This window comes from Canis lupus, chromosome 35 (assembly GCF_003254725.2).
Source record: "Canis lupus dingo isolate Sandy chromosome 35, ASM325472v2, whole genome shotgun sequence".
NCBI lineage: Eukaryota > Metazoa > Chordata > Mammalia > Carnivora > Canidae > Canis > Canis lupus.
The window spans coordinates 7,497,104-7,520,201 of NC_064277.1; the positions used below are offsets into that span (position 1 = coordinate 7,497,104).

Here is a 23,098-nt window from a genome sequence, read left to right on the forward strand (position 1 = left end):
AGTAAGTAGGGCTGATGTCGGTCTTCCCCTTCCATCCCACGCAGCCCCCACTGGCTTGCTCTCCCCCCCCCCCAGAACTCAGCTCCCCACCCCCAGACCACTTCTCACGCCGTCAGGACTTCTGAGGCCTTGTCTGGCACCCTCAGCAGCCGGGGCGCTGTGCAGTCTCCCCCTCTCGGCACATAGTGGGGACTTTACAAAGCTGTGTTCCATCAGGGAACAAAGAGCCTTATAGGGACAGAGTAGACGAGTGGTCTGAGCCAAGGCTGGAATTGCTTGGGTGATTCAGAGGACAGTGACTCAGCCTGTTGTGGGTGTGTGTGGGAGCACAGCGAGACTCAGGGACCCAACTGTGGCACGTCGTGGTCTGTGTCCGCGCAGCAGGCTGAGGATCAGGGCTTTGTTCTGCTGGTACAGGGAGAGGCCCGGGGCGGGGGTGGGGGGCTCTGGGCAGGGAGATGTGGGGGGGCTCCAACCTGCATCCCTGTGGGAGTCCGGGAAGGGCAAGGGTTTGCACGATGAACGCTGCTGGCCATTCTCAGAGTGGGAGTAGACACGTACAGAAGTATACGTGTCTGTATTCACCAAAGAGCACTGCAGCCACCGATGGGACAATGACATTTATATTTCAAAAATCCAGACAAGGGCAGCCCGGGTGGCTCAGCGGTTAGTGCCGCCTGCAGCCCAGGGCGGGATCCTGGGGCCCAGGATCGAGTCCCACGTCGGGCTCCCTGCATGGAGCCTGCTTCTCCCTCTGTCTTTGTCTCTGCCTCTCTCTCTCTCTCTCTCTCTCTGTTTTTATGAACAAATAAATAAATTAATAAATCTTTAAAAAAATTAAAATAAAAATCCAGACAAGTTTCATTCAGGCTGTAGCAGAATGACCTCAGCCTCTGAGCAGGGATGGATCTGAAACTCTGACCTTCCCCTCCTAAGGATGCCAGCCTTGGAAATAAGGCCAGTTCTCCGCACCTGCATGGGATTCTCTCTGGAGCCCGGGTGGACGGGGGTGGCGGTGAAGGATCTGAACTCCCTCCTAGCTTTTGTGCTCACTCTGATTCTCAGGAGACGCCTGGCAAAGAGGGTTTTCTGGAGGGAATGTGTGTGTGTGCACATGCGTGTGTGTGTGTGTGCATGCATGCCTCCCCCCACCCCATGCTTGTGGAGGTGACCTCCCCCCTCCTTCTCCAGCTCCTCTCCGGAGCTAAACACTGTCCAGTTGCTGCTGCCTCTAAACCCTGTTATGAGAGTCTTGGGGCCTCAGTCACCCTCCGCTTGCAAAATCCCACAGACCCACACTTGTGGGAGAAGGCGCTTGGGGGTGGGGGGACAGGCGGGTTCCAACAAACCTCTCGGGCCGCAGGCAAAGAGCTCATGGCAAAAGTGACTATTGGAAGAAAGCTCACGGGTGCCAGCTTTTACATTTTTTCCAGGATGAATTAATTGGGCAAGGATGATGACTCATGTTGGCACGTCGAGCGGGAATAGCCAATGCACGCTAAAGGGGCAGGTGGAGGAAGAGAGGTGCGTGGGGGGGGGGCACGCGTGGGAATGCACGTGGGAAAGGGCCGCTGAGAGCACCGCAGCCAGAGGAGACGTGGAGGAGATGAGGAGGGCGGCTGAGAAGTGCCCCCCGCGGGAAAGGAAGGATTCACTGCTGCTGGGCTAGCCGGCCCTCCCCGGGCTCCCGACTCCCTCTGGGAGTCTCTAACCTCTTGTATAGGACTGCAGGTGGTGGGCAGCCGGCCGGCCAGCGCTTAGCGCTGCCTCCAGCCTGGGGCCTGGTCCTGGAGACCCGGGATCGAATCCCACGTCGGGCTCCATGCATGGAGCCTGCTTCTCCTTCTGCCTGGGTCTCTGCCTCTTTCTCTGTGTGTGTCTCATGAATAAATAAAATCTTAAAAAAAAAAAAGAAAAGAAACAAGCAGGAGCCACGGGCCCATGTGGTGAGGCTCCCCCACCTGCAAGGGCACTGCACTTTCCGTGCTTGCTAGGAGTCTGCCGCCGCGCCTCTCTTACCACCTCCACTCAGCCCCGAGGCTCGGGGGGCTTCACACAGTGAGCCAAGGGTAGAGCTCAGAATCTGAACCCCGACAGGCTGGCTCCCCTGCTCACCAGCGTGGCCAGCAAGGAATCCGTACCCTGTCCCCATCCGCAGTCTGTTAACAAGTCCACTGAGGGCCGTGTGCAGTAGGCTTTTCTTGGATGTCAAAGGAAAAACCCTTTTGGCTGCTGTACAGCCCCGGGCACGTGGCAAGGGCTGCGCTGGATGCTCCCTTATTTCCTCCGTTACTTCCCATCCTCAAGTGTAGCCATTCCTGTGTCCCTTTTTTTTTTTTTTAAAGATTTTATTCATTCATTCATTCATTCATTCATTCATGAGAGACACAGAGAGAGACAAGCAGAGACACAGGCAGAGGGAGAAGCAGGCTCCACGCAGGGAGCCCGACGTGGGACTCGATCCTGAGACTCCAGGATCACGCCCTGAGCCACTGTCAGGCGCTAAACCACTGGGCCACCCAGGGATCCCCACCCCTCCACTTTTTTTTGATGTTAAGATTTTATTTACAAAGCTTCTTTGTTGTACAGAAAGTAAAAATGCCGTTACAGTCTCGGTGTAACTGGAAGCCACAGACGGCGGGCTCAGCAACCACAGCTCTCCACGCTGCAGACAGCAAGTCTGACACGAAAACCTAATAACGCTTGCAATTTTGTTGGGGTGAAGTCCCTAGCTTGGTGGTGAATTTCCAAGAGGGGCTAAATAGAGGAAGGTGCAGTGTCACAGGAACTATTCTTTGGCTCTTTGGGTGGTGGGTGTCCTGGGGCTTGTATCACAGCTACTTTTTTTTTTTTTCCTAAACAGCTACCAAATCCATATGAGCAGTCCAACCAACTCTGAACAGTTCTTTCTTTGCAAGTTATTTGGGGTTTTGATCCTCTTCTCCTTCATCGTCTGATTCTCTCTTCCTCTTTTCACCTTTCCCACTTTCTTCCTCTTCTTCATCTTCATCCTCATTGGTGTCCATCGACAGATGAATAGATAAAGAAGATGTGGTCTATGTATACACTGGAATGTTCCTCAGCCATTAGAAACGACAAATACCCACCATTTGCTTCGACATGGATGGAACTGGAGGGTCTTATGCTGAGTGAAGTAAGTCAGTCGGAGAAGGACAAACATTATATGGTCTCATTCATTTGGGGAATATAAAAAAAATAGTGAAAGGGAATAAAGGGGAAAGGAGAGAAAATGAGTGGGAAATATCAGAGAGGGTGACAAAGCATGAGAGACTCCTAACTCTGGGAAACGAACAAGGGGTGGTGGAAAGGGAGGTGTGAGGAGGATTGAGGTGACTGGGTGACGGGCACTGATGGGGGCACTTGATGGAATGAGCACTGGGTGATATGCTATATGTTGGCAAATTGAACTCTAATTTAAAAAAAAAATTCCCTGAGGAATTTGCCATGGGTTCCAGAGCTCACAGGTCTCAGAGCCTGGGATCCACAGCCACAGCTGTCTGACCTCAGAGCTCTTCCCTTCCCACTGCTTGTCCACATGGCCTTGGAGGCTTTCTCTAACTCAGAGGCATTGCGGGATGGAGGCTGAGCCTGGGAGGCTTTCTCTCCTGCCTTCTCAGCATCTCAGTAGCATGTTCCAGCATCATCTGGCTACTCAGGTACCGTTCCCAGAGCTGCAGCATGCGATCACCAGGGAGGGAGCTTGCCGGAAAGCAGAACTTCCAGCCCCACCCACCCACGCAAGCAGAATCTACCTTCTAACACGACCCCCAGGAGACTTGTGTTTATATCAGTGTTGGAGAACCACTAGTCTAGTTGCAGCACCAAACCCTCCTACCCAGGAACTGGCAGTGCAGCTCCTACAAACACAGTTATTATGTAGTTTCTGTCTTTTTTTGGAGTGCTGGTGGTGGTGTCTCTCACTCAATCTAGGGTATGAACCCAATTTCCAGGGGGTCGGGTCTCAGTGGGGGGGGTGGGAGGACTGGAGTTATTGAATCATGAACCCTATCCAGTCTACCACAGACTTCTCCCTCCCACCTTCGGAAATACAGCAGATTTAATTAATTCAATGAATACCAGCCTTATATGTTAATGGATTTCCCATTGGCTTCTCTAGCTCAACCAGTTTAAATCTAAACTGCTCAGCTCACCCCCAGATACATGTCTCTTCTTGGATTTCATCTTTCTGCGGGAACTAGCACTGTCCTGCCCTCAACCCAGGCATTCCTTTTGGCTCCGCCTTCCTTCCAGATCTCTCACATCATCCCTGTGTTAGGGCCACGGCCTTTCTCACCATGCTCCCTTCCACCACCAGCTCTCATGGACAGTGCTCTTAGCTCTCAAACTTTCTTCTGTTAACTTCAAAATGAAATCTTTTTTTTTTTTTCTTTTTAACCAGCAAAAATGAGTTCATTTGGAAACAAGAAAACTGCAACTTGGAACGTGCAAGGCACTGCAAAACCGTAGGCAAGGAGATGACCCCTCTTTATCATAGAGGAAGGGTGCGGTGGAGTTGGGAGTTGTTATAAACTAAAATCCCACTGGAGCAAACTGGGAGTTCCAAGGGTCGTGGCTTCTCACCGCATGCCCCTCCCCCTGCTCATGCTCTCTCTTTCTGTCAAATAAATAAAAGGAATGGCTTTTAGGTCCTAGAGAAAGAGACTCCTGGGTTGTAGCAGACTCATCTCAAAAGAGGAAAGATTGTGACTGTCTCCGATTGGCTGGGCTGTTGCTGGGGCAGAAGGAAACCTTTCTTCCTCCTAAAGTAGTGGGTTTTTGTTTGTTTGTTTGTTTGTTTGTTTGTTTTTCTAAAGTAGTGTTCTTGCCAGGTACTCACTTCTTGTTAGGGGAAGGGGGTGGGCTGAGGGGGGGGTTGTGTCTGCAATTGAGTGTGACTGGGTGTGCACCCCTGCTGGTGTCCCGACCCAGTGTTAGTGAGGGTTCACCCTCCCCCAGCCTCTGTGCTCTCTAGCACATGGCACTAGGCTACTGACGGTCTCTGCCTTTTGTAGGACTCTAAATCACTTCCTTTTCCCACTTAAAAACCATTAGTGGTTCCCCTTGGCCTACAGAACAGAATCAAGATATTTTCTGATTTGATTCTCATATACTTTTCAAAATTTCCTTCTGGTAGATCTTTCCAACTGAACCTTGCCAATTCCAACCAGGTAGAAGCACCTGCTGTTGCCTGAGCATCCCTTTGCTTCCTCATGTCGGAGCTCGGGCTCAGGTATTCAGTGGGCTGGCAGGCTCTTCCCCTTCGACCCTCATGGTCCCTGTGCGTGCTTCTCTGACTCCTGCCCCTCTCCCCATCCTGCCAATAGAAGTGATCCTTCCCTCCTCCAGACACCTCTGTCCCTTTTCTGTACCTCAGATATGACACTTCTCATTATCTTCCTCGGACCTCGTATTCTTTCTACTGGAAGGCGAGCTCTTGGGATAAAAACCCCTTGTTTGCTTTTTTTTTTTTAAATAAACTTTTTCCCCCCAAAAAATAAATAAAATAAACTTTTTCCCACTATGACTTTTTAAAAAAAATTTTTTTAATTTATTTATTCATGAGAGACACAGAGAGAGAGAGAGAGAGAAAGAGGCAGAGACACAGGCAGAGGGAGAAGTAGGCTCCATGCAGGGAGCCCAATGTGGGACTAGATCCTGGGACCCTGGGATCACAACCTGGGCTGAAGGCAGCGCTAAACCATTGAGCCACCTGGGCTGCCCTCTTGCGATGACTTTTTAGTTTAATTGAACGCTTGCTGTGGTAAAACACATGTAAAATCTACCATCTTAACCATGTGTAAGTGTAGAGTCGTCAAAGATAAACATAGCTGAACGTTTCTTATTCACAATTTTATTTAGTACTGCTGTGATGGGAGAAACAGCTGAGCCTCCCTCCTGATTTGCCAGGGATGACCCAGCATTTTAAAGGGAGAGCCAGGAGTACACTTACGATGAGCACTGAGTAACATACAGAATTGTTGAAACACTATATTGTACACCTGGAACTAGAATAAAATAATAATAAAGATAAAGGGATAAAGGGAGAGGGACCCCTGGGTGGCACAGTGGTTGAGCATCTGCCTTTGGCTCAGGTCATGATCCCAAGGTCCTGAGATCGAGTCCCATGTCGGGCTCCCTGCATGGAGCCTGCTTCTCCCTCTGCCTGTGTCTCTGCCTCTCTCTCTGTATCTCTCATGAATAAATGAATAAAATCTTAAAAAAAAAAAGAGAGAGAGAGAGAGAGAGAGAGAGAATGAGGAGGTGGGGAAGAGCAGGGGTTCAGGCAGGGGCTGGGAAGTGAAACATGACAAAAAGCTGGTAAAAGTGGTTTTCAATGCACTTGTAGTTGGGCCAGCTCTGTCCTCTAACTGCATTTCTCAGAGGCTTCTACTCTTCTCTAGCGACTGGGAACCAGAGGGCTCATCCTTTTGGACGATTACATTTAAAAGGAATGGCTTTGGGGCACCTGGGTGGCTCAGTGGATTGAGCATCCACCCTCGGTCCAGGTCACGATCCTGGGGTCCTGAGATAAAGTCCTGCATCAGGCTTCCTGCTCAGCAGGGAGCCTGCTTCTCCCTCTGCCTCTGCCCCTCCCCCTGCTCATGCTCTCTCTTTCTGTCAAATAAATAAAAGGAATGGCTTTTAGGTCCTAGAGAAAGAGACTCCTGGGTTGTAGCAGACTCATCTCAAAAGAGGAAAGATTGACGATTTGAGGTTTTTTTTTTTTCTTTTTAAGCACATACTCTAAGAAAGGGAGGTATTAATTAGAGGTTAGCTGAAAGAAAGGGTGAATTCTTTTGGCACCCTTAAATTTTTCCAGACAGGATCTCAAGGTGGGGGCTGCGTTGGCCCAGAGATGAGGGCTGTGACTGCTAGAAACCCTGCCAGGGTCTAGTCAAGTCTCTTAGTACAGGTGTTTGAATGGAGTCTTGCCTGTGGAGAGTTTATGGGGTTCTCACCAGTCAACAGCATTGAGTACACGCACACGGTTGTACAACCATCACCACCATCCAGCTGCAGAAGTGTTTTCATTCTGCAAAACTGAAATTCTGCGCCCATTAAACACGAACCCCCCATTCCTTCCTCCCCTCAGCCCTGGCAACCACCCATCATCCACTTCCTGTGTCTGTGAATTTGCTGACTCCAGGTACAAGTGGAATCATACAGTATTTGTCTTTTTGTGACTGGCTTAATTCACTGAGCATAATGTTCTCCAGGGTTCGTCCATGTAGTAGTTTGTGTCAGAATTTGCTTCCTTGTTAAGGCCGAATCGTATTTCTTTTTTAAAAAAATATTTTTTTTATTTATTCATGAGAGATACAGAGAGAGAGAGAGAGAGGCAGAGACATGGGCAGAGGGAGAAGCAGGCTCCATGCAGGGAGCCTGATGTGGGACTCGATCCTGGGACCCTGGGATCACACCCTGGGCCAAAGGCAGACGCTAAACTGCTGAGCCACCCAGGGATCCCCTCGAATCATATTTCATTCCCTTGTACGTATAGACCACAGTCTATTTATCCATTCATCCACTGATGGACACTTGGATTATTTCTACCATTTTGCTTTTGTGAACAGTGCTGCTATGAATGTATTTTGTATACAAATACTGTTTCAAGACCCTGACTTCAATTATTTTGCTTATTAGCTTTTGCATCTTCAGGGCTGGCCCCCTTTTAGCTCCTCAATAAATGTTTGTTAAAAAAATCTAGTTGAATGTCTTGGTGGGGGGAATGGCCATAAGCAGGTTGGCTGAGGCCTACAGTTGAAGATTCCCAGAGGCCCAAGGGGACCACACAGTCTGTACCCTGGAGGTAACAGAGCTGGTCGCTGAGCTGAGGGGCCCAGTTGGAGAGGTGGGGCCCCTTAGCTGAGGCTCAGTCCCAGGCAGCTGCGTGTCGATCCCTTGCTGGCCTCTGAAGCCTGTGGCCACAGTGAGCCTCTGTCTGCATGCTCTTTCTCCAGCTCTTTCACCTCCTTTATACCTGAAATCCCTTATCTCCTGCCCCACGAGGCCTTCCCCAACCACCACAGCAGCAGCAACCCCATGGCCACCTTACTGTCAAGCATAACACACTGTTCATAACCTTTAGAGCCTCATCAGAGGTTAGAATCATTCATTTGTTCACATGTTTATTTATTGTCCGGTCTGCATTTAAGGTCTGCTCTCTGTAAGCACCATGAGGATATGGGTCTTGTCTGTATCCAAGCAGTGCTTGGCACATAGTAGGTGGTTTAAAAAAAAAAAAGATAGAGTGAATAATGATCAGTTTGTTTACATGAGGAATGTCAGCACCTCCGGTTGTAGTCTCAGCAATGTTGGGGAGGAGGCACTGACCCGAACCCTGGTCATCTAAGACCTCACTGGCCTGAGGAGGAGCTTGCAAAAATCCTTAGAGCAGGCAGCTGGAGAAAGGTTGATAAGTGACTTGGACTCAGGCAATCAGATGATCCAAATGGAAAGCTGGTGGTCCAGGCAGAGGGTGCAACAAGGACATGGATCCCGAAACTGAGGTCAGCCACAAGACTCCATTCATTAGAGGAGCCGATGAAAATACACAGGACTCAGCAAAGAGGAATCAGAAAAGAGGCTGGAGTCCCTAGGCTGGGGTTGGGCCCAAGGAGTGCTGACAGGAAGGCCCAGGCCATGAGGTTTGAGTAGGACCAGCCAGCAAGCCCTCTGTCTGTCCTGATTTGGGCAGGGTGATCTAGAGACTGGGTTGGAGATAAACAGCCTCGGCATTACGATTACAGAGCAACGGGAGCCAGAAGCCAGGCAGGCCTATATAGCAAGCATGATATAGATATAGATATATAGATAAATATAGACACAGATATCTTTAAGCATGGTGTATGTATATTTTTTAAAGTTTTATTTAAGTAATCTCTATACCCGACATGGGGCTGGAACCCACAACCCCAAGATCAAGAGTTGCACGCTCCTCCAACTGAGCCAACCAGGCGTCCCAAGCATGGTATTATTTTTAAAATGGTGCTGCACGGAATATAAAAAACACAGACCCGGGATCCGTGGGTGGCTCAGCGGTTTAGCGCCTGCCTTTGGCCCAGGGCATGATCCTGGAGTCCCGGGATCGAGTCCCGCATCGGGCTCCCTGCCTGGAGCCAGCTTCTCCCTCTGCCTGTGTCTCTGCCTCTCTTTCTCTCTGTGTCTCTCATAAATAAATAAATAAAATCTTGAAAAAACAACAACAACAACAATAACAAAAGACCCTAAAGGAAAGGGTGAAAAAAAAGAACTGTGCTAAAATTTAGGAAAAAAAATTTTTTTCATCGAAAGACAGCATAAACAAGCAGAGAATCAAACAGATGTTCGCAGACCCCTGTTCAAAGCAACATCATTCACAACAGCCAACAGGTGGAAGTATCTCAAGTGTCCACCCACAGATGAATGGATTAAGCAATATGTACCTACCATGGTTATAATATTATTCTGTCATAAAAAAAAAAAAAAAGGAATGAAGTGGAAGAGAAAGGCAATGGGGATTGAGTACCATTCAACAATGGGATCAGAGTTTCAGATTTGCAAGATGAAAAGAGTTCTGGGAGCAGATGGTGGTGATGGTTGCACAACAATGTGAATCTACTTATTTCCACTCAACCATCCTTTTAAAAATGGTTAAGGTGCTGAATTTTTGTTTTTTTTTTAAGGCACTAAATTTTTGTTCTTTGCATTTTGCAATTAAAAGCCAAGGAAGGAAACTCAGGCGATGCTACAACACGGATGAACCTTGAAGATGTTTTGCTCAGTGAACTAGGCCAGCGGCGAAAGGACAAATACTCTCTGATCCCACTGGCATGGGTTTCCTGGGGTCGTCAGATTCAGACGGACAGAATGTAGAACGGTGATTGCCAGGGACTGGAGGGAGAGGGCACGCGAGGTTAGGGTAGTGTTTAATGTGTGTAGAGTTTCAGTTTGGGAAGATGAAAAATTTCGGGAAATGGATGGTGTTGATAGTTGTGTAACATTGTGAAGATGTTAATGTCATTGACTTGTACACTAAGAATGGTGACAGTGATACATGTAATGTATGTCTATTTTATCACAAGGAAAAAAAAAGATAGCAGACGCCAAGGGAAAAGACCAGGAGAAGATATCCGTTCAGTTTTTATATCTGCATACGTTTATTTATACTCACTAGAAAGAAGAAGTTTCTGGAGCAGAGAACCAATTATTTGTTCACGTATTGGTCTTCGTGCCAATTCCCAGCAGGCAACACACTGAGAGCCAGATGTATTCTTCAACGTACTCTTCATGGAGAAGGGCCCTAAAATTAATGGGTCTCAGAGCATGGCTGGAAGCAGCCTGCACCTCTGTTCCTCCCACCCTGGATGTGGAAGGAGAGACCTTTGTTCTCCAATGTCAACAAATCCACTCTGGGGACAGGAGGGGACGGTCTCTGGCTTTTTACAACCGTTTGGAATGTAAACAACTGGCTCTAGGTTTATCACCTTTGGAAAATGAAGAGAAAATGGGTCTGGGGAGAAAGAGGGCATTCTCTGTCTTTGTAGCATGTCACTATCTGTTTCTCAGCAAGGTCTGGACAGTGCAGGAACACTGAGAAATCCAGGGAGGATTGCCTCCCGGCAATCGCCACAACATATGTAACCAAAAAAGGATTTATATACAGAATATTTAACTGACTCCTACACATAAGCCAGGAGAAGGCAAGCAATCCTATTTAGAAACGGATGAAAGAATGTAAGCTGGTAATTTCCAGAAGAATTCCAGTTGCCCAATGAGCATATGAAAACCTCATGAGACTTACTAATAATTAGAGGAATTCAAACTCAAATGGGCACCAACCACATACTGAAATATTTCGAAATCTAAAGGCATGAAGCAAAGGGTTATGTTGTCAGGTTGTAGGAATCTCTGAAAAGAGCGAAAGCGTGATTCGACTTAATACAAAATGTCCAGAAGAGACAGGCAAACCTGTTGAGGGAACAGGGCTCACCAACCACGGTGGGATATGTGTGACCTTCTTCAGGAAGTTTCCAGTTGTCTTAATGTTAATGCCCTGCTAGAGGGAAAAGCAATTTCTACCTTGACAATGGCAAGGCCTCCAGGATCTCGCAGGTCCTCCTTAGCCTATGAAAATCTTTTTGAAATCTTTTTGCTTACCTTCCCCAACTCTGCAAGTGATAATTGCCCCCCATCCCCACCCCACATAGGCCCGGGGCAACAGCTCTTCCTGCCCACGGGTCCTGTCCCTGTGTTTTAGTAAAACCACTGTTTTGCACCAATACACGTCTCAAGAATTCTTTCCTGGTCATCGGCTCTGGACCTCACCTGTATTCCAGAACTTCATCAAACCTTGAGGGACAGGGGTGTAAAGGGTGAGGGAGATGGGGAGGAGGAGGAACGGGGGCGATGGCTAAGAGGAGCTGGGGTTCCTTCTGGGGTAATGAAAATATTCCGCAATTGATTGGGGTCATGGATGTGCAACTCTGTGTGAATATACTTCTGAGGGTCATCAAATCATATACTTAAAAAAAAAAGATTTTAAAAATTGATTTGAGAGAGAAAGAGCCCAAGCTGGTGGGTTAGGGTAGAAGGAGAGAGAGAGGCGGATTCCCAGCTGAGCGGGGAGCCTGACTTGGGGCTCCGTCCCAGGACCCTGGGATCGCGACCTGAGCTCAGCGCTCAACCACTGAGCCACCCCGGCGCCCCAACTTACACACTTTAAATGGGTGAATTATTGAATCGTATCTCAATAAGGCTGTTTTTAAGAGATGAGGATAGCATTTTCTTCTTACCGGACTACCAGAAAGTAAAAAGCCTGACTATTCTGTGTGTTAGACGAAGATGTCGCCAGAGATATAAGCTGGTCCCAGGGCCGCAGGAAGTGTCACTTTGAAAGAATGCGTTGGGTGCTTTCAGCAAAGTTAAAGGCACCCACTCTGTCCCAACCTTTGCACTCTTAGGTAAAGAATCTGGGCCATGTGCACAAGGAGACTTTAAAATCATGATCACGGAACACCTGGGTGGCTCAGTGGTTGAACATCTGCCTTCGGCTCAGGCCGTGATCCCGGGGTCCCGGGATCGAGTCCCGTGTAGGGCTCCCTACATGGAGCCTGCTTCTCCCTCTGCTGTGTCTCTGCCTCTCTCTCTCTCTCTCTCTCTGTGTGTCTCTCATGAATAAATAAATAAAATCTAAAAAAAAAATAAAATAAAATCATGATGGTGGCAACCTTATCTGTAAGAGTGAAAATTTTAAGTGACTTCAATGCCCACAAACAGAAGAATGGATAAATATGTTTAAATCCATGTAATGAAGAAAATTTTTAAAAATCCACGTGATGGAATGCTATGCACAAACTTAGTACAAATCAACTACACGTATCACCATGGATACCGCTCACAAACCTAATGTTGGGTGAAAACACGTTTTCAAGAAGACACCTTCAGTGGCCGGCGTTGATAGGAAGCCATGCAAAACGACAGACTTTGGTTATCACGTAACCTACGGAGTGAGAGCATAAAGTACACCCGAAATGACGAATAGCAAAGTCATGATGATAGTCAGCTCGGGAAGGAGGCGGGAAAGAGGACCAGGGAGGAGTATGCAGGGAACGTTAACTGTCCCTGTGCGTTGGTTTCTTTCAAAATATTTAATGTCGACGTGGGGTAAGGCTGGCATATACGTATTTGTGACATTGATCTGCACTCTTCAAATATTTGCCAGCATGAAAGGAAAAGATGCAGTGAGGTTTAACATCATCAGGCTGCAGGGATTTGTGAAGAGGATGAAAATCTGTAGGGTGGCAGCCAGAGCTGGAGGGGCTGCTCCCTCCTTGTCCCAGCCAGGCCCTCCTCCACCCCAGGGGAGGACTCAGGGAGGACCCAGGGAGCACGGTCAGGCTCTCTCCACCATCCTCCCCACGGGGTGGGGGGGGGCAGGAACCGGGGGAGCAGCTGGCGGGCAGTGGACGGTGCCAGATGCACATGCACAGTCTGTCCCTCCCGGTGTCTGGCCGGCAGGAGCGCAGGCAAGGCTCCTCCAGCGCGACAGTGTCCCGGGCCCGGCTGGCCTCGGGTTGAAGCCCCGGGACTTTGCAGCAGACGGAGAGCCTGCCCGGAGGCCTGCGGCATTCCACGGGTGTCCAGAAGCCTCAGCTGCTTATCAGTGTTCCCATGGCAACGGTGGGGACCGGGAATAACACGGCAGGGGTGAAAGGTCAAGTCAAACACTGATGGATCCAAGCAGCTAAACCTGTCCTGGGCCTGGACTCTGTACCGCAGGCGCATGGGACGGTTGCTTTGAAACGAATTCTTCTTTGCACCCCCAAGTGACCTGGTATTCTTGTCACTCCTCTTTTTCAGTCTGTTGCGTGGGAATGCTGGTTGTCCTCCCTTAAAGGATCCTGTCTCTTAACTCTGGTAAGTGTGCTCAGAAATAGCTTGCAGCAGTTTTTTTTTTTTTTTAAGATTTTATTTATTTATTCATGAGAGACACAGAGAGAGACACAGAGACACAGGCAGGGGGAGAAGCAGGCTCCATGGAGGGAGCCCGATGTGGGACTCGATCCTGGGACCCCAGGATCACACCCTGGGCTGAAGGCGGCGCTACACCACTGAGCCACCCGGGCTGCCCACTTGCAGTAGTTTTAAACAAGCACAGCTTCCTGGCCCCGATGTGCTGACCTTAGCATGATTGGCAAGTTAGGCTCTGAAGAGTCGGAATAATTAACCTCAGAATAATGAAAGACTCAGAATAATTAGGCTCCCAGAAAGCTGGTGCTTGGGGGGAGCAATGGATGGGCTCCAAGTGTTGGTTTTCAAGAAGGGCATTGTCTGCGAATGGCTTTCGCTGTCTAGCTCCTGCCCACTCAAAGTGTGGTCCTGGGACCAGGAACCTAAGGCCCCACCCAGGCTATTGGATCGGATTCTGCAGGTTAATAGATTCCCACGTGATCATTCGGGGAAACACTCAGTCTGACAGCCTGGGGTGACTCCCTTCCAAAAGATCACTGGCAACGAAAGAAGATTTTCCAAAAGGAGAGGCACTCCCAGGAAAGTTCAGGAAGGAAAGCTTTTCTAAAAACAACAGTTTCTTTGAGATGGCTTAAATTATCAGGTTATTTGTAGAGTTTTTTTTTTTTTTAAGATTTTACTTATTTATTCATGAGAGATACACAGAGAGAGGCAGAGACACAGGCAGAGGGAGAAGCAGGCTCCTTGCCTGATGTGGGACTCGATCCCAGGACCCCAGGATCACACCCTGAGCCCAAGGCAGACGCTCAACCACGGAGCCACCCAGGGGTCCCTGTGGATTATGTTTTGTACAAAGTTGTTATTCCTTTTCCCTCGCCGGTTGGAAACATGAGCTCAATTCCCAGAAAGAGGCAGGAGGGGCTACTGGTTAAAAAGAACATGGAAAAAAAATAAAAATAAATAAAAATAAAAATAACATGGAAGTGCTGAGTTCCTGTTGGGCCATCCCCTTGTGTGATACGATATGACCATGACCCCCCCCCCCCATTCTGCCTTAGTTTCTCTGACTTTGAAATAGTCAAGATCATTTTCTAGGGCCTGCACCAGGACTCATAAACTGATGCTTTCAAGGACTTTGAGGTCCTTGGATTAAAGGCATGGCCCAGGCGTTATTGGGGCCAGGCTGCAAGGACTGGGCGGGCTCCTGATTCAGCAGCCTCCCTGCACTTGGGGCGCAGTGTGCTTACTTTTATCTCAGCCCCTGACTTCTCTGGAGGGACGGACCGGGAGGGCAGGCGGGTGGGGCCAGGGAGATAAAGCAGCTTCACGTACCGATGAGTCAGAGGAAGCCTCATTTGTGGCTGTCCCATCCATTAGTCACCCGACCCAGCGCTCCCACCAACGGCTCCGAGGAACTTGAATTTCTCCCTTCACTTTGTGATGTGATGGGGGACCCTGTGTCCCTGTAACCCTGTCTCCCCGTGGCAGGGGCAAGGACAGAAGGACATTAGTAAGCTGCTGCAGGTTGCTCATCACCCAACACGTGGGATGGAAGTGAGTGAGTGGTCATGGCTCCCAAGGTAACTTTTTTTAAACATGAGTATTAAATAAAATGTTTGTCTGCAAATGACTGTCACAGAATATCCTTGGAGAAGCGACCACAGTTGGGCAGCTCACGGAGCAAGACATATCTCAGGTGGGACTGGTTTATACATAAACCGGAATTTCCCAAACAGATTAGTTAGGAGGAGGAGCTGTGACTCCTCGCCTTATACACACACTTTGGTTTTACAAAGGGGAATCCTGGGTTCAGGGGCCCCTGGGTTGCTCAGTTGGTTAAATGCTCTACTCTTGATTTCGGCTCATGATCTCAGGGTCGTGGGATCCAGCCCCGGGTAGGGCTCTGTGCTCAGTGGGGAGCCTGCTTGAGATTCTCTCTTCCTCTCCCTCTGACCCTCTTCCCCACCCCCGCTCTCTCTCTCTCAAATAATAAATAACTAAATCTTTAAAAGAAACAACAACAACAACAACAAAGGGATTCATTCATGGGCTCTTTTTTTTTTTAATTGTTTAAATTTTTTTATTTTTATTTCTTTTTTTTTTAAATTGTGGGAAATACAGGTAGCATAAAATATACCATCCTCACCACCTGTAGGTGTGCAATTCAGCAGCATTAAGCGCATTGACATTGTTGTAAAACCATCACCACTATCCATCTCCAGAACTTTACCTTACAAAATGGAAATCCTGCACCTGTTAAAAATACCCCCTCCCCACCAGCAGCCACCATTTAAATTTCTGTCTCTATGAATTTGACTATTTTAGGGACCTCATACTGTGTTTGTTCTGTCAGGCCTGGCTTATCTCATTGAGTATAATGTCCTCAAGTTTTATGCATGTTGTAACCTAGGTCAGTTTCCTTCCAGGTTGTTTTTTTTTTTTTTTTTTTAGAATTTCCTGTCTTTTTACTTTTCTTTCTTTCTTTCTTTCTTTCTTTCTTTCTTTCTTTCTTTCTTTCTTTCTTCTTTCTTTCTTTTTTTTTAGATTTTCCTTATTTATTCATGAGAGATGCAGAAGAGAGGCAGAGATACAGGAAGAAGGAGAAGCAGGTTCCCTGTGGGGAGCCTGATGTGGACTCAATCCCAGGACCCTGGGATCATGACCTGATCTAAAGGCAGACGCTCAACCACTGAGCCACCCAGATGCGCCTAGAATTTCCTTTCTCTTTAAGACTAAATAATATTCTATTCCAATGTATGTATGTACCACATTTTGTTTATCTATTCATCTGTGGATGAGTTATTTCCACCCTTTTGAGCATTGAGAATAATGTTGGTACCAACAGGGGTGTGCAAATATCTCTTTGAGTACCTGCTTTCAATTCTTTTTCAGGTAAATGCCCAGCAGTGAGACTGTAGTATTTTCAGGGAATTCTATGTTTCATTTTTGAGAAACCACTATTCTGTATTGGTTCCAGTTTCTCCACATCCTTACCAACATGTCCTTTTCATTCTCTTTCTTTTTCTTTCTTTCTTTCTTTCTTTTTTCTTTCTTTCTTTCTTTCTTTCTTTCTTTCTTTCTTTCTTTCTTTCCTTTTTTTTCTTTCAATTAGGTCATCTTACTGGGTGTGAGATGTCTGGGTTCTTTTGAGCAGCAACATTTAAAAATACGATTCCATTTATCAAAAAACAATTTGTGCCCCAAATTGAAATGACTGTGTAAAGAAAAGAATATAGTAAAATCTGTGGGATCCCTTGGTGATACTTTAAAGGTGGGATGAAGCTTAGGGGCAGAAGGTGAAGTTCATTATTCACCCCAGTTTGTGGTCAGTCTCATTCTGAGTCTCACAAAGCTCCTCTTATATTTATCCCCTTCCCCATCCCTGTCCCCCTTGCAGGTCTGTCCTCTCCTACCACAGACAAGGTGATACGACTGCTGCATTTTGTTTTTGTTGTTTTTTAGTATTTAATTTTTTTTTCTTAAGTAGGCTGCATGCCCAACAAGAGGCTTGAACTCATGACGTTGAGATGGAGAGTTGCATGCTCTTATCAACTAAGCTGACCAGATGCCCCATGACTGCTGAGTTATTAACACAGGATTATCATTAGGGGCTCACAGTTGTCCTTGAAATTTTTGAAAATAGCTTTCTGTTACTGACCTTATTGTCCACCTCTTACCTTTCTCAGTATGTGAGGGTCACAAGGCCTTCTGAATTGTATGGAATAGCATGGCTGACACCTGTAGGCCAATGAAGCTATAACTGAAGGCTGATTGGAGGCTATAGGAAGCACATTAGGGCACCTCATTCTACTTGCCAGGGAGCAGAGGGCTCAGAGGTAGCTTCCTAAGAAGTGACTCCTAAGCTGGGTCCTGAGGCTGAAGGGGGGTAGGTGGGGCAGAGGGGAAAAGAAGGAGGAGCATATGCAGAGGCCCAGAGCCAGGAGAGCCTGGCCTGGGGGAAGAGCCAAGAGGGGTTCAGTGGGGTTGGAGATGAGTATTTCAATGGATCAACTGTTCAGAGGGGCTCTAGTGAGGAGGTAAGGAGGAGCGAAATCCTAAATGGCCTTAAAACCAGGCTAAAGTCTGCACTTTATCTTGTGAGGAATGCATAGCCATTGATTTTAAAACAGGGCAGGACACAATTAGGTTTTCTTTTTAGAATGATCTTTTGTACCCAAATGTAGAACATAAATCTCACAGGAGTGTGAGGAGGTCTCTTAGGAATTTCTGCTTCATCCTGGCAAGAGATGAAAAGAGCACTGGTAAAAGAGATAAAAGAGAGGGCATCCCTGGTGGCTCAGAGGGTTTAGCGCCGCCTCCAGCCCAGGGCGTGATCCCGGAGACCCGGGATTGAGTCCCACATCAGGCTCCCTGCATGGAGCCTGCTTTTCCCTCTGCCTGTGTCTCTGCCTCTCTCTCTCTCTGTGTCTCTATGAATAAATAAATTAAATGTTTTTTTTTTTTAAAAAAAGAGATAAAAGAGAAAAGAACACTCATTTACTCCTTCCTTCCTTCATTCACTAATTTGACATTCCCTCAGTATTTTTTACTGAGCATGTACTATGTGCTAGCATCGTATTGTGCTGTGTTCAGGGAAGATAAACTTGGTGTCTGCCTCTTAGCAAACTGAACATTCACTTGGCCACCCGGGGAAGGTATGAAGGTAATCACAGTTAGTGTGTAAGTGCTAAGATCATACAGAGTATTTCTGGAGCACGTGTATCAAGAACATATTCTAAGAGATTTGGAGCTTCAGAAGGACTTCCTGAAAAACTTCCCTAAAAATGATGTCTCCACTAAGACTTGAAGGAAGAGCAAAGGATGGCCAGATGAAGGAAAGGATAGAGAGGACTCCAGACAGATGAAAAGTAAATGCAACCACTCAGAGATGAGAGACATCGGGGCTTTCTGAATGAATTAAAAGGTTGGGCATGACTAGACCACAGGAACTGTTAAGGGATGAGGCTAGCGAGGTAAGCATGGACCCAATTCCAAAGGGCCTGCCAACCACATGAAGGAGGCTGGGCCCTATTAGTATAAGAGGAGCCGATCTTATTGAGAGGAAGGTCAGATGGACCTCTTGGAATGATTCCAGGCTGGAGGATAATTGGACAAACAGTAAAATGGTAGGATGGACAGGACCTGGTGAACCATTAGATCAGGGGCTATGGAAGAGCATGGGAACTCCCAAGTTTCAGACGTGAGTGTCATGAAACAATAAGAGAAGGGCAGGTTTCAGATGGAGGATGTAAGCTCCATTGGGATGTGTTGATTTGGAGGGACATTTGAGTGGAATTCTACAGCAGGAGCTCTATGATATTCCACTCCATGGGGCATGCAGGATCCATGGTTGGTGCAGAAATCATGGAAGCAGGGGAGACCAGAGAGGCGTCTGCAGGGTGAGAGCAGAGAACTGAGGAAGGGCGTGGGGGTTTAGAGGAGGACTCTGCAGAAGAGGCTCAGAAGGGGCAGCCAGGGGTATGAGGAGAACTCAGAGGAAGGAAATGTGCTCTCCAAAGATGGAGTTTCAAGGAGATTAAAGCAGGTGTGTCAACTGCCTGGGAGAGGTTCAGTAAGACAAGGATGATAGGTGGTCATGCAGCCAGGCAAGAATGGGGGTGACTACACTAGGTGGGGGTGATGGGAGGTCAGAAGAGGGGCTAGGAGACAGTGAGGGGGAGGGCAACTCTGTCCTTGGTGGGGGGGCCAAGTCTCAGTCCATCCTGAGAGGTGGGGAGGTGGGGAGGTCAGGGGGAGGCCACAGGCATGAAGGTGCCAGGTGAGAGGAGGAGGCCAGTGGCCAGGAAGGGGAGACCCTGCCTGAGAACAGAGAACAGAGATGTTTAAGTGATTAAAGACCAGTGATTTTGGCTGGTAATGGTTGCAGAGCCACCAACCACATTCATTACTATTGCTATTGTTGACGTCCAGCTTCAATTATATTCCCCCAGACAGAAAGCACGAGTTCAATAAATGTGATTTAATCACTTAGTGGGCATTTATTGAACACTTCCTATGGGCCATGTGCTGGAGTTATAGATATAAATGAGCACGGAACCTGTTCTCTAGTATCTCATGTCTTTGGAAATGCCCTTAAAAAAGGCAAAGTAGGGATCCCTGGGTGGCGCAGCGGTTTGGCGCCTGCCTTTTGCCCAGGGTGCGATCCTGGAGATCCGGGATCGAATCCCACGTCGGGCTCCCTGCGTGGAGCCTGCTTTTCCCTCTGCCTGTGTCTCTGCCTCTCTCTCTGTGACTATCATGAATAAATAAATAAAATCTTAAAAAAAAAAAAAAGGCAAAGTAAACTCCAGGTTAGTTTCCAAAGCACAAAGAATGGAGACTTTCGTAATTTTTGTTTTATTGGGTACAGAATAGCATGAGGTTTTTGCCTTGACAATTCACATCCCAAAGGTCCAAGGGGTCAAACAGCATTGAAGGCAAACAGCCAAAACCCAAACGTGGAGTCCAGTGTGAGTGGGGCCCTAGCCGAGGAACTCAGTGTGGATGGAGACACAGGCCACAAGGCAGGGACTGGAAGATCGGGGCTGGAGGCGCTGTGGGACAAGTTCAAGACCAAACATAAGTGGTCTTATCCATTAAGAATGGGAAAATTGATTTATTTGCTCTGTAGTTTTGGAGGGAAAAACGCATACATGAAAATACTAAAGAGAAATACACGAAAAATGTTAACAGTGATTATCTCTTGGTGGAGGGATTATGGATAACTTAGTTTTCTGCTTCATAACTGGAGAAGCAAGGATCGCATGCCAGGCTTAACTTGGTCACACACTGGGAATGATCCTGTCATTTTCTACAATCTATCATTAAATTGAGGAATAGATCTGAAAGAGACCGTGTGTGTGATATGTCATTTCATCTTGAAATTCCCAGGTAGAAAGTGTACCATGAGGGCAAACAAATATTAAGAGTTATAATTGTTAATTGTGACATTTTTTTTTAAATTTATTTATGGGGCACCTGTGCGGCTCAGTCCGTTAAGCGTCTGCCTTCTACTCAGATTGTGATTCTGGGATCGAGCCCTGCATCAGGCTCCCTGCTCGGTGGGGAGTCTGCTTCTCCCTCTCCCTCTGCCTCTCCCTCTGCTTATGCTCTCTCTCCCTCTCAAATAAGTAAATAAAATCTTTAATAAAATGAACAAAAATATTTATTTGTTTATTGGAAAACATGAGGGAGAGAAAATCTCAAGCAGATCCACGAAGGGTGTAGAGCCCAGCTTGGGGCTTGACCTCACAATCCTAAGGTCACCACCCAAGCTGAAGCCCAGAATTGGACATTTAACCAACTGCATCACCCACATGCCCCTAAATTGTGACATCTTTATTCCTAAGAAGAAAAAGATTTGATGTCTCTGCTGAGAGAGTGAGATTCTAAAATGAAGAAAGGGAAAAAAAATACAACGAAGAAAGGGGACACCTGGGTGGCTCAGTGGTTGAGCATCTGCCTTCGGCTCAGGGCGTGATCCTGTGGTCCCCAGATCGAGTCCCACATCAGGCTCCCTGCATGGAACCTGCTTCTCCCTCTGCCTATGTCTCTGCCTGCCTGCCTCTCTCTCTCTCATGAATAAATAAATAAAATCTTTAAAAAAAATAAAATAAAATGAAGAAAGGTCGCTATTAATTGGAATAGAGTTTTAAACGTCAATTTGCTGAGAGGGGAGTTGATCTTTTATTATTTTTTAAAGATTTTTATTTATTTATTTGACACACAGAGAGAGCACAAGCAGGAGGAGCAGCAGGCAGAGGGACAGAGAAGCAGGCTCCCCACTGAGCAGGGAGCCTGATGCAGGGATCGATCCCGGGACCCTGGGATTACAACTGGAGCCAAAGGTAGCCTCTAAAACCCCTAGGAATTTTATATTTTAAAAGACACGCATGGCTATTCTTAAATTCAGTTTTAATGGGTATTTCTGGATAGGTAGGGTGATAGATGGAAATCATGTCTGGGGTATAGATCCTTGTTTTAAATACAAATTCCCTTTTGTTAGCCTCATGGGAAGGGGACCTGCTTTGCTTTGTACCAAATCTCTAAACAAAAGAAACAAGGTGTTGGTTCTACAAGTTGCTGCTTGTGTTGGCAGGTGGACACACACGCTGCCGCTGATGGAGAAGAGGAGCTTGCTGTTTTCCACACCCATTCCAGACTTGCAAGAAAGAAAACCTAGCCAGAAGCTGGAAGGAATCCAGAAGATGTGGACAAACCCGCAGCTCTCCCTTGAGAGAGAGGTGTGTTCTTTCATTTCTCAGGTCTATTGAAGCCTTGAGAAGAATAATTGAGGGACTGCTTGCCTTGGAGGCATTTCACTGAGGCAAGCTCAGCCCTGGGTCAGCAATGTTCCAGGCTGTTAGGAGAGACACACACACTTGCACACCTCATGTGTAAGATCCCCAAAACCACAGCTGTTGACTTAAGGCTTTGTAGACCCTCTCAACACTTTGGGTCCTAAAAAACCCAGGAGCCAAAGCCCTGGGGAGGCTTTCCTTTCCTTGTCATGTCTTCAGAATAAATTGGGGTGAATGATTACAGCTAAGGTTGAGAACTGATTGGAGTAACTTTTAATTAAATTCTCTTGATGGAAACCACATTTTTCTTCTATAAAACCAAATCTAAGTTTATTTTATTTTTTATCTATTTATTTATGATTTTATTTATTTATTCATGAGAGACACAGAGAGAGAGAGAGAGAGAGAGAGAGAGAGAGAGGCAGAGACACAGGCAGAGGGAGAAGCAGGCTCCATGCAGGGAGCCCGACGTGGGACTTGATCCCGGGTCTCAAGGATCACACTCTGGGCTGAAGTTGGCGCTAAACTGCTGAGCCCCCCGGGCTGCCCAAATCTGAGTTTAAAACCCATCTAGGGGTCAACTTAAAAGTTCCACTGCCCTTCTTTTCAATGCAGGTGTCCATCAGGATGCTGTCATAGGGTGTTTCCTGCCAAGGGACTCAGCTTGACAAATATGGTCACTGGAAGAAAAATATTGGTGAAGCTGTTCAGTAATAGACAATACCATTCAAGATATTTGGCCCATCTTTAGCTCAGTTATTTGCTTCAGTGCAATAAAGCAAAGAGCTATTTTAGTCAGGATTTTTTTTTTAGTAGATTTTGGCATTGGTATAGAATATTATTTAGTTCCTAAAATTTAGGTCTATTAATGAATTTTCGTGTATACCGTGAGGTAAGGGTATACACATGCACATATGTATATCTTTTTTTTTTTTTTTTTGCTTCACATTTTGTTGAAAATCAATAGATCATAAGTAAGGGTTTATTTCTGGACACTCTAGTCTGCTCCATTGACGCATCTGTCTCTACTTATGCCTATACAAGATTGTCTTAATTACTATGGCTTTATAGTAAGTTTTGAAATCAGGTAGTATAAGTCCTCCCACTTTGTTCTTTTTCAAAACTGTTTGACTTTTCTAGGTTATTTGCATTTCTTCTTTTTTTTTATTTCTCTCAAATTTTTTTTAGATTTTATTTATTTATTCATGAGGGACAGAGAGAGAGAGAAACAGAGACAGAGACACAGGCAGAGGGGGAAGCAGTCCCCATGCAGGGAGCCCAATGTGGGGCTCGATCCTGGGTCTTCAGGATTAGGCCCTGGGCCG

The 23,098-nt window shown here is 46.9% G+C and overlaps 1 long non-coding RNA gene across 1 annotated transcript; it reads left to right on the forward strand.

The window, feature by feature from the left end:
- The first annotated feature begins 12,899 nt into the window (after nucleotides 1-12,899).
- Nucleotides 12,900-22,070, forward strand: LOC118353395 (uncharacterized). The gene is made up of 2 exons (XR_007408452.1): nucleotides 12,900-13,419; nucleotides 21,572-22,070. It is a non-coding gene; the product is annotated as an uncharacterized LOC118353395 (long non-coding RNA).
- Nucleotides 22,071-23,098: the final 1,028 nt, after the last annotated feature.